This window comes from Esox lucius, chromosome 16 (assembly GCF_011004845.1).
Source record: "Esox lucius isolate fEsoLuc1 chromosome 16, fEsoLuc1.pri, whole genome shotgun sequence".
Classification (NCBI taxonomy): Eukaryota; Metazoa; Chordata; class Actinopteri; order Esociformes; family Esocidae; genus Esox; species Esox lucius.
Window position 1 is genome coordinate 26,776,553 of NC_047584.1, and position 10,130 is coordinate 26,786,682.

The following is a 10,130-nucleotide window of genomic DNA, read 5'->3' on the forward strand; positions in this document are numbered from 1 at the left end:
AATATGCAATATATTTTATGGCTATGAAAGTAAAAGTGACATAAGTTTTGTAAGCATAAAAAATATCAATTATAAAATCTCAGAATTGTTAAAAATGAATTACCAATATATTTTTTTTCACCATTGACATTAGATACAGACACCCTGGACCAATGGATGCCCTGCATGGTTTTAGACACGCCCTTCTAATTATCATTTAAGCCAGTGGTTCTCAACCAGGGTTACTAGACTTAGCCTTTCCATAGGGGGTACTTGAAAACACTCATGACACCCTAGGCTTGCTAGAGAAATTAACATGAGGGGGTACTTCAGGAGTACTCCGAGCAGAGCAATAATCTGTTGGTGGTACAATAACTGAAAAGAGTTCGGAAGCACTGTTTTAAGCTATGAGTACGCCCCTCACAGGTTTGTAAATATTTGATTATATCTTTTCATGTGACAACACTGAAGAAATGACACTTTGCTACAATGTAAAGTAGTGAGTGTACAGCTTGTATAACTGTAAATTTGCTGCAATAACACACTACGCCGTGTGTCACATTCTTCCAAAACTCAGGTGAACCTACATCTGCCCCTTTGTATTCATGCCAACATCCTGACTGGTGGCTGATTAATTATGCTTGTTACATTGTATTAAAATGCCTGTTTCAGAAAGTGTCCATGCAAGTATCTTTGTAATGATGAGATGTCGCCATATAAATTGATTTTAACCAGATTAGCTCTGCAAATTAGCTCTAAACACTTGTTTTTTGTTCTCATTCTAATTTCAACAGTTACACTCAGCAAGCAACTTAAAGTGAAAAAGCAGTTTACTTAGTGTGTTATTTTGGAACCACATTTGTTGTACTTTAGAACACCAAATAGTATTGAAATAGTTCAGTGAGTTAAAATGGACCCACTTATTTAAAGGGATTGGGTACTTATAACACATATGTATATAATCCTGTACTAAAGTGTACTAAAATTCTATTTCCTATCATGTAATTTAATTATACTTAATTATGAAATAATGTACACCGTTTAACACACTGACATATATTTAGTAAAATACATTGTTTTAAAATAATACACTTTAGGTATGCCACTTTGTTTACGTGAGCAAACAGCAATTTTGTAGGCTTATCCATCTTTGAGTTCCTTCAAAAGAAGAAAGAGAAAGCAAGAATTACAGATCATAGTTAAGACTAAATGTTGTTTATGTCAGTTTGAATAGGGTGATCATGTGACTGTTGTTGCAGTTTAAGTATGAGGTGATTGATTACGACATGCAATGAAAATTATGAATTGTGTTGACCACATTTGACTCTATATATGACTTATGTAATTTAATGTCATACAGCTCCGGAAAAAATAAGATACCACGGCAACTTTTTCTTTCCTTTCCAAAAGGTTGAAAAGGAAGGTTTTGAGTGAAGAACCGAAGGCTTAACATAAGAGACCACTGCAAATTCGACACTTTTGGTCCTCACTCAAAACTTTCCTTTTCAAAATTTTTGGAAAGGAAAGAAAAGTTGCAGTGGTCATGTAACTATAATGTAACATGTAACTATAATGAGATTTCATATGACAACCTGATGGGAAACAACCAGAATCTTTATCATGGATTGAGATTAGGGATTGCAACAGTTAGCCCACGGTTCAATACATACCTCGGTTTTTTAACCACGGTTTTCGGTTCGGATGGTTTGACACGTAAGTGTTTTTTTGTTAGTCTATGCTTAGGCAATAGGAACATTAATAAGGTTAAGGGGAAAAAAATTGAACAATTTATTGCAATACTCCTTTATTTTACTTCAAAGCAAAGAAAAGTCCACTAGTTCCTACATAGTGTATTGTATAATATAAAATAAAATTTCACAGCTGCTTGTAGCCCATGGCATGTACAAGCTGGGGAACACATACATTCCATACATTTTTATGTGTCTCTCGGAACCAGTTGGGTATGTATGCTGGAAGGATTCACCGAGGGACTGTTGTTTTTTGGATTTTATTACCTGCTCTGCTATCGTGCCTTCAGACAGTGATATTGCTGGGTGATGGCGCCGCATATGTGCAGTCATGTTAGAAGTGTTTCCGTTTGAGTAGGCTAGACGTGTAAAACAATGCTTGCACACAGTCATTTTTTTTCACAGTTTTTTCTTCCTCGGCATTATACTGAACGGCAAAACCGAAATGTATCCACACCACGGATTTGAAAGATACTGGCGCTTCCTCGTACTGTAGCTTCCCTTCACCGCCGCTCGCCATGTTAAAGTGTGTAATGATGGTTCAACCGCAGCGCCCCCTAAATATTTACTCGCGGGGAGGAGTTTCCTTATTTCAGCTCGTAGACTTAAAGGCACACACAAACAGTCAATTCGGAGAGGAATAAAACGCACATAAAGTATTTTAACTTAAAACCGAAAAAACCGCAATTCACAAGCGCGTATTGAACCGTGGATGTCGTACCGAACGGTTCAATATTGTATTGAGAATTGTGGCATCCCTAATTGAGATAATCATATTTTCTTTTACTTCAATTTGGGTTTGAATCATCAAGATATACTTGCAAGTATAGCTTTACATGGTTTTATTTTAAGCCAAAGACATCTTAATATATTTCTGAAAACTCATGGACATTTTCAGGGCCAATATTCGGAGTATAGACTTCATTACAGCTCAATTAAGAGGCTCTGAGAGTCTGCATGGTTGTAGGTGGATGTATGTGAAGTGTCTGGAACATGGCATTCAAGTTAGAAAAGAGGATGTGCCGTTGATGCTGGCAAAGCAAGACCCTGTGAGTTGTATTGCCCATCAGAGATGACAGGGGGCAGTATTTTTCAGAAGGACCACACTATGTTTGGCATATAGAATCCTATGATTAACTTCAACCTTATGTTATTTGTATTAATGGATGCAACAATGGGCTTTCTAGAAGAATAATCTGGTTGAGAGCAGCCCTTACAAGCAGTGATCCACATATAATTCGAGACTACTTTACAGAAGTTTTGGAAAAATTGGTGGTTGCCCCAAAGCTTGCCTGCTCAGACTTCGGAACAGAGAATGTGGTTGTTCGGGATATTCAAATATTTCTGCGTCGTGAGGACAACAGATGAGGGGAGCGAAGCTAAATAGCAGGAGCAAGCACAGCTAATCAAAGGATTTAAAGTTGTTGGGGTGTTATGCAAAGAGAAGGTATTGCGTATTGGATACAGCTACGGGGAGAGCTAAAAGATGAAGACTTGTTTGCTGTGGATCTCCTGGACGAAGCACTTTTGAAACTTTGTTTCACGAACATCATCCAGGTATGTTGTGTAATAGTTGTGAACATGATGGACATGAGTAATACATGGGGCAATGCATTTGCATAAAATTACATTTGCATCCAATACAAGGAAACAAGTAAGCTAATGTTGAACTTGTCTTTTTACGAGCAGTTAAATGAGATCAAAAATGTCTGGGACGCACATTGAATCTGCCCTGTGGAATATACCCAAAGTGACGTTTTTAGCAGCTCATTTGTGTGGGGAAGACCACATTGCCCGACACAATGACATGATGACATGCGAGCAGGCCTGCAAGTTCTTGAATACCATCCCATGCTATGCAGACGTTTTTGATCTATGCACGGTTACCATGGAAGAATCAGGTTTAGGCTTTCCAAACTGGAGATCAGAAGCACTTGAATTAAACAGCTTAATAGGGACATTCTTCATCCCCAATTGTTAAAGTTGTGTGTGTGTGTGTCTGTGTCTGTGTGTGTGTGTACCTATTTGAAGGAAAGATCCAGAAGGGCCCCCTCACCATCTGCAACCATGAGCACTCAGGTTACTGCTGTCAAATATCAATCATTCAACATGAATTTACCAGCTAATACACAACAGCTTATGATGGACAGATAACTCTCACTCTCTTTTGTCCAGGTGCGGAAGAGAAGATTGTAGCAGAGCTGCGAGAAGGTGTATGACCCCCTGGCCCCAGACTTCCACTTGCAGGCCCTGATTCGCACAGCTGGCAAGTTGGTATGCCTCAAAGACGCCGGCCACAAGGTGCTCATCTTCTCACTATTCTACAGTGTCCTTAAGGAGGTCAGAGAAAACCCTTAGAGTTGCTGCCTAAGAGTGCAATAGGCAGAGCACCAACCAGTCTGCTTCTTGCTCATATGACTCTTCCTTCTGAAGTTTGTACACAGGTCCGGAAAGTAGTGTACTGTATGTAAATGTATAGCAAATAATTCTGAGCATTTCCTGGCCTTTTTTTAAGTATGGAATAAAATTAATTGTTATTCCTTATTTTACTATTTTGGGACAACTGTCGCCCAGGTGTAAAAAGAATTGAAACAATGAGGGATAAATCAGCAGTATCTAAACAGAGAGGTCTGGAAAAGTATGGACATGGAATCTTATTAAATATGGAATGTCTAACCTCTTCTGTTGTCCACGCCCAGGTGCAATGCCACTGTAATGGCTTGTCCAAAGTTGTAAAACTGTACCATTTGAACTCCTATGAGAGGGCAATTCTGGACATGGCCAGCCTAAAGCTGTCCCTGAACCATGCCGTGCTACAGAACATTAGTGGCAACAAGGAGAGCAACATCAGTGGGGTAAAATAGCCTACAGGTTATTAAATGGTTGACTCCCAGATTGTTTTAGTTGAGTTTGTTTGTGCCATATTGGAGTCTGTGTGTACTTCAATTTTTCAGCTGACTTTTGTCTCAAAATATATATTTTTGGTTAATTCACTATGTTCACCAGATCCAGCAGTTCTCCAAGAAAGTGTCTATCCCACCATCATGGACGATGAAACGATCAGGGCAGCTGCTTCTGGGAGGAAGATACTCGACCAGATCCTGCAGCGCCGTGCCACCTCTTTCACCACCAAGAGAGGACAAGGGCTCCACTTTCTCTAAGGCCAGTTTATGTTGCCTCTGAGAATCGCAATGACATCACACTGGATGAGCCAGAGGACAAACATCCAACAGGCCTCTGCTGTCTGTTTCCAGAGCACCTTCTGAGACTGATAGACACAATGACACACATGCTCAAAACAGGCCTCTTAAGGCATGGGTGAAATTGTTACTCTATTGCCTACATACACTCATTCAGACACGCACTCACCATCAATGCGTGTGTATTGATCTGAGCGTCCTGAGAAGGGCCAGCAATGGAATGAGCTGTCTGAGTACTGAACACTTAAGATGATTTCCAGGACTGATGCAGCACTAATTGGGGGACGATGGATTGGGGGACAATGGAGCAGGAGATTGGCCGGAGAATCGGAGCAGCGGGGGCGGTATTGCGTTCGCTTTACCGCACCATTGTGAAGGCAAAGCTCTCGATATACTGGTCAATTTTCGTTCCTACCCTCACCTATGGTCATGAAGGTTGGGTCATGACCGAAAGAACTAGATCACGAGTACAAGCGGCTGAAATGGGTTTTCTCAGAAGGGTGGCTGGCTTCTCCCTTAGAGATAGGGTGAGAAGCTCAGTCATCCATGAGGAACTCGGAGTAGAGCCGCTGCTCTTTTGCATCAAAAGGAGCCAGCTGAGGTGGTTAGGGCATCTGGTAAGGATGCCCCCAGGACGTCTCCCTAGGGAGGTGTTCCAGGCACGTCCAGCTGGGAGGAGACCTCGGGGTAGGCCCAGGACTAGGTGGAGAGATTATATTTCGACACTGGCCTGGGAACGGCTCAGGATCCCCAAGTCTGAGCTGGCAAATGTAGCTCAGGAGAGGGAAGTTTGGGATCCCCTGCTGGAGCTGCTGCCCGATACACATGAAACAGGAAACACATTCTAAGGTTGATAATGTTGTATTTTGGTCTAAACAATGGGGAGACGAAGCCATGGCACTTCAAGGTCAGCAGGTGTCGCCATCCTCCTAAATAATTTTAAAGGTCATGTTGTGTCCCGTATGGCAGATGAATTTGGTCATTGGCTGTTTCTTATTATAAACATAGATGGTCTGAAATTCATCTTGGTCAACATTTATGGTTATAATATCAGTAGAGAAAACCGAAACCTACTTGAACAAATTGATTTACATTTAGACAATCTCAAATTGACACACTCAACTGATAACATCATCATTGGTGGAGACCTAAACCTAGTTCATGATGATTTTTTTGATAAATACCCTTGCAGATACTCTGCAAGTCATCCAAACACCATATTCACAAGCTTTTGCGAAAAACTACATTTGGTTGATATTTGGAGACACTTAAATCCAGAAATATATAAATACTCCTGGTTTAGCTCAAGCCACAATTATAAATCCAGAATTGATCACTGGTTAATTCCGAATCATTTGCTAGTTTATAATATTAGCTCTGATATGTCTGCTGCACCACTAACATATCATAGTGTTATTTTACTACAGATCAAACCCAATGACAAAAATGTTCACTCACACACATACTGGAAGTAACTCCAGCCTGCTCAAAAATAATGACTACTGCCAAAAAATCTAATTATTAATTAAAGAATATGCCAATTCTGAGGAGTTAACAACTGCTACCAAAAAGTGGGAATTCCTAAAATATAAAATACGCCAATTTACCGTCTCATTCAGTAAAATAATTTTAAAAGATAGTGAAAAAAAAGAACTAGACATTATTAATCAGTTGAATATGTACTGCAATAGGCCAAACCCAACTGAAGACGATAGACAGATGATATTAAACCTCCAACCTAAACTAGATGACATTTATAGTCGTAAGGCCCATGGGGCCTTTGTGAGATCCAGAGCTAAATGGATAGAGGAGGGGGAAAAAATTCTGCGTATTTCTGTGGTTTTGAAAAAAGAAGACAGGAAAAAAATAGCGTCAGATCCCTGATAGTTGATGATAATGAAGTCACAGATGAAAAATGTATCTCTTCAGAAATCTGGAAATTCTATAGCCAGCTCTATAGCTCCAAATCTTCTAGCGTGGAGTGTCAGAATTTTTTTAAGGTTATAGCAAAACATATTCCAAAAATAGAGGATGGCCTCGAACAAACATGTGATAGTCAAATAACAATTACAGAACTTGATGCAGTAATTGGTCGTCTTTCTCTTAACAAAGCCCCCGGGTCCGACGGTCTCACAGGTGATTTTTACAGACATTTTTGGGTAGATTTAAGAGACCTGCTGCTACAAGTCTTTACCGAAATATTTGAAACATGTGTGCTTCCACCAACAATGAGACATGGAGTTATCATCTCAATTCCAAAACCTGGGAAAGATCCCAGAATTATAGAAAACAGAAGACCCATTACACTCAGAAATTCAGACTACAAACTCCTAACTTACATCTTTGCTTCTCGTCTTCAAACCGGGATTTCAGATCTTATTTCAGATACACAATCAGGGTTCTTAAAAGGAAGATCAATCCATAACAATATAAGGTTGGTAATGGACATCATCGAATATAGAAGCCAAATAGAGGATGATGGTTTCCTTCTTTTTCTACACTTTGTATTTGGAATCAAATTTAGGGAATGGGTTGGTGGATTATACCGAGATATTAGTAGTTGTGTCCTATTACCTAGCGGTACCACCCCAAGCTTCCAGATTAATGTGGGTATTCCTCAAGGTTGTCCCATCTCACCATACCTGTTCATCTTAGCCACAGAAATGCTAGCAATCTATATTAAAAACTGCAATGATATTAAAAAACGTAATGTGTTTGGCACAGACATAATAATTAGCCAACTAGCAGATGATACAACAATATTCTTAAAAGATAAATACCAAATCTCAACGACTATTGCCAAAATTGAAAAATTCTCAAAAGCCTCAGGTCTAACATTAAACTTAAAAAAGTGTGAATTGCTGGCTGTTCATGACACTTCACTGGAAAATATCTGTAATATCCCTATTAAATCAGAAATCAAATACCTGGGGATCTACCTCACTAAGATGGAATGTTTGTCAAGATGTATTTACCCACCCTACTCCAATGCCATTCCAAACAAATTGATTAAATCTATCAACCAATCAACCTAAATTTTATTTGGAGGAACAGACCACATTATATGAAGAAAAGCAATATGGTTAAAGACACAAAAGATGGAGGTCTAAAAGTTATTGATTTTGACTGGCTTAATGTCAGAGTTTCACAAACAAATACTCTTGTATTGGAAAATGTTATACGTGCATAGCTTCTCACCCCACACATCAATACTCTGGAACAACAGATATATTTTGCACCGCAACAGATCTGTTCTTTGAAGATTGGTATGGGAAAAACATATGGTCCATGGCCGACTTAATGGATACCGATGGAATTTTTTGTAATTTTGAACAATTTTGCCACAAACATAATTTCAAACCCTTAAAATCAGACTTTTCTAAATTACATAGAGCACTACCCCAAGGTTTTGTTTCTCTAACAAGAAAAAATTTGGAATATTATCCGATTCATCCACAATTAGCCCCACTTCAAGGAATCTCTGTTTTGGATAAAAAATGCACTAACCACTTTATTAGGAATTGTTTTATTGAATATCAGCCAAAATAAAAATAACATCTTACAAAAATTTGATAAAGTTTCAGTCACTGAACTAAGAACAAAGTGAAAGAAACACATATCAAGGTAATGAACAACATTTACCCCCCTAAAGAATTACTGAGACTTCGCTTTGGTATAGATGTTAATACATGTACATTCTGTGAAAATTATGTCGAAACTACGGACCATGTGTTTTTCTCATGTAATGTGATACAGACATTTTGGTGTGATATATATAAATGGATTAAGCAACAGCTATCTTCATTCCCAACCACTATTTCCTGTGACGACTTAACATTCGGATTAGTGTTGCAAAATAAGGGTGATGAGCTCTGTTCTAATACAATTGTATGTCTAGCAAATTTTTTTATTCATAAATGTAGAACTGTGAAATCATCTCCCAAATTTATTGTTTTTAAAAAAAAAATGAATTTAAACTGTATATAGTCCTTAAAAAGTCTGAAAGGTCCTAAAGCACAAAACATATATGATACCCTAAAACACTTCCCAACGGAGGTAAATAGTTGAACAATGAATGTATTCTCCCCTTGTGTTATGGTATTATTATTATTATTATTATTTATTTATATATATATATATATATATATTTAATTTTTTTATTTTTTTTCTGTCTCACTTGCCTTTTATAAACCATCTCTATTTTTGTTACTAAGACAACTATATATTTACTGTTTGTATTAAGAGCTGTTCCCTATGGCTATATCTTCTCTGTATCCTATTCTGAAGAACCGAATTTATGCAGCCATGTTTGTTTGTGAATTTTGATATTTTCAATAAAAAATTTTTTTATAATAAATAAATAAATAACTCCCTCAAATTTTTTTAAATAAATAAAGAATACATATAAATGAAATGCTTTGGTAAAGTCACACAAATTAAACATTGAAGTCCATGTTGCACAAAAATAAACACTGAAGTTTGTAATTATTATGTTGTTGTTTTTTTTACAGTGGGTCATAATATATCATATATTTTAGTTTGTCAGTGCGTTAGGATTTTTTTTTCTGTGCATTTCCGCACTAACTCAAAACGTGCGTACACCACCTCCTGAGCTGGCGTAGGATTTGAGAGTGCCGTACACCAACGTCCATATTGATAAATCTCAAAGTCACCGTGGTTTTGGGTGTACGCCTGGTGTATGCTGGAAATTTGGTAAATGAGGGCCAATGTCCCTATTGGGGAACTGCCAAAAGACTTTGTATCAACCAATTTGTCAGGCTTTACTATCTTTGTCAGGACCCTAATTGTACACATAGACCTGGATCAAACAACAACATACGCAAACATACACACACTCAGGGCCGGCCCTAGGCATAAGCGACATAAGCGGCTGTTTAGGGCCCTCAACTGCCAGGAGGCCCTGGACTGCTAGTGAGTCCCAGACCACTAGGGGAGAGGGGACCCCCAAATAAAATTTGACTTAAGGCTTCCAGAAGGCTAGGGCTGGCACTGCACACACTAACACCACAAACTCAAGCAAATGTAGTTTTTCTCCTCTTATCTCCTACAGAGATGTCCAGCTATTGCCTGGATCTTCAGTCAGAACCAATGGAGACATCCTGCAACTCCTCAGTTTCAGGTCTGAACTGAATGGTTTGTTTTGTCGGTTTCTTGATCTGTTCACGATCAACTTTCACAGAAG

The 10,130-nt window shown here is 38.5% G+C and overlaps 1 long non-coding RNA gene across 1 annotated transcript; it reads left to right on the forward strand.

Annotated features, from left to right (window-relative positions):
* Positions 1-3,469: 3,469 nt before the first annotated feature.
* On the forward strand, positions 3,470-5,261 carry LOC109616736. Its single transcript, XR_002197976.3, has 3 exons — positions 3,470-3,806; positions 3,903-4,028; positions 4,734-5,261. It is a non-coding gene; the product is annotated as an uncharacterized LOC109616736 (long non-coding RNA).
* The last annotated feature ends 4,869 nt before the right edge of the window (positions 5,262-10,130 follow it).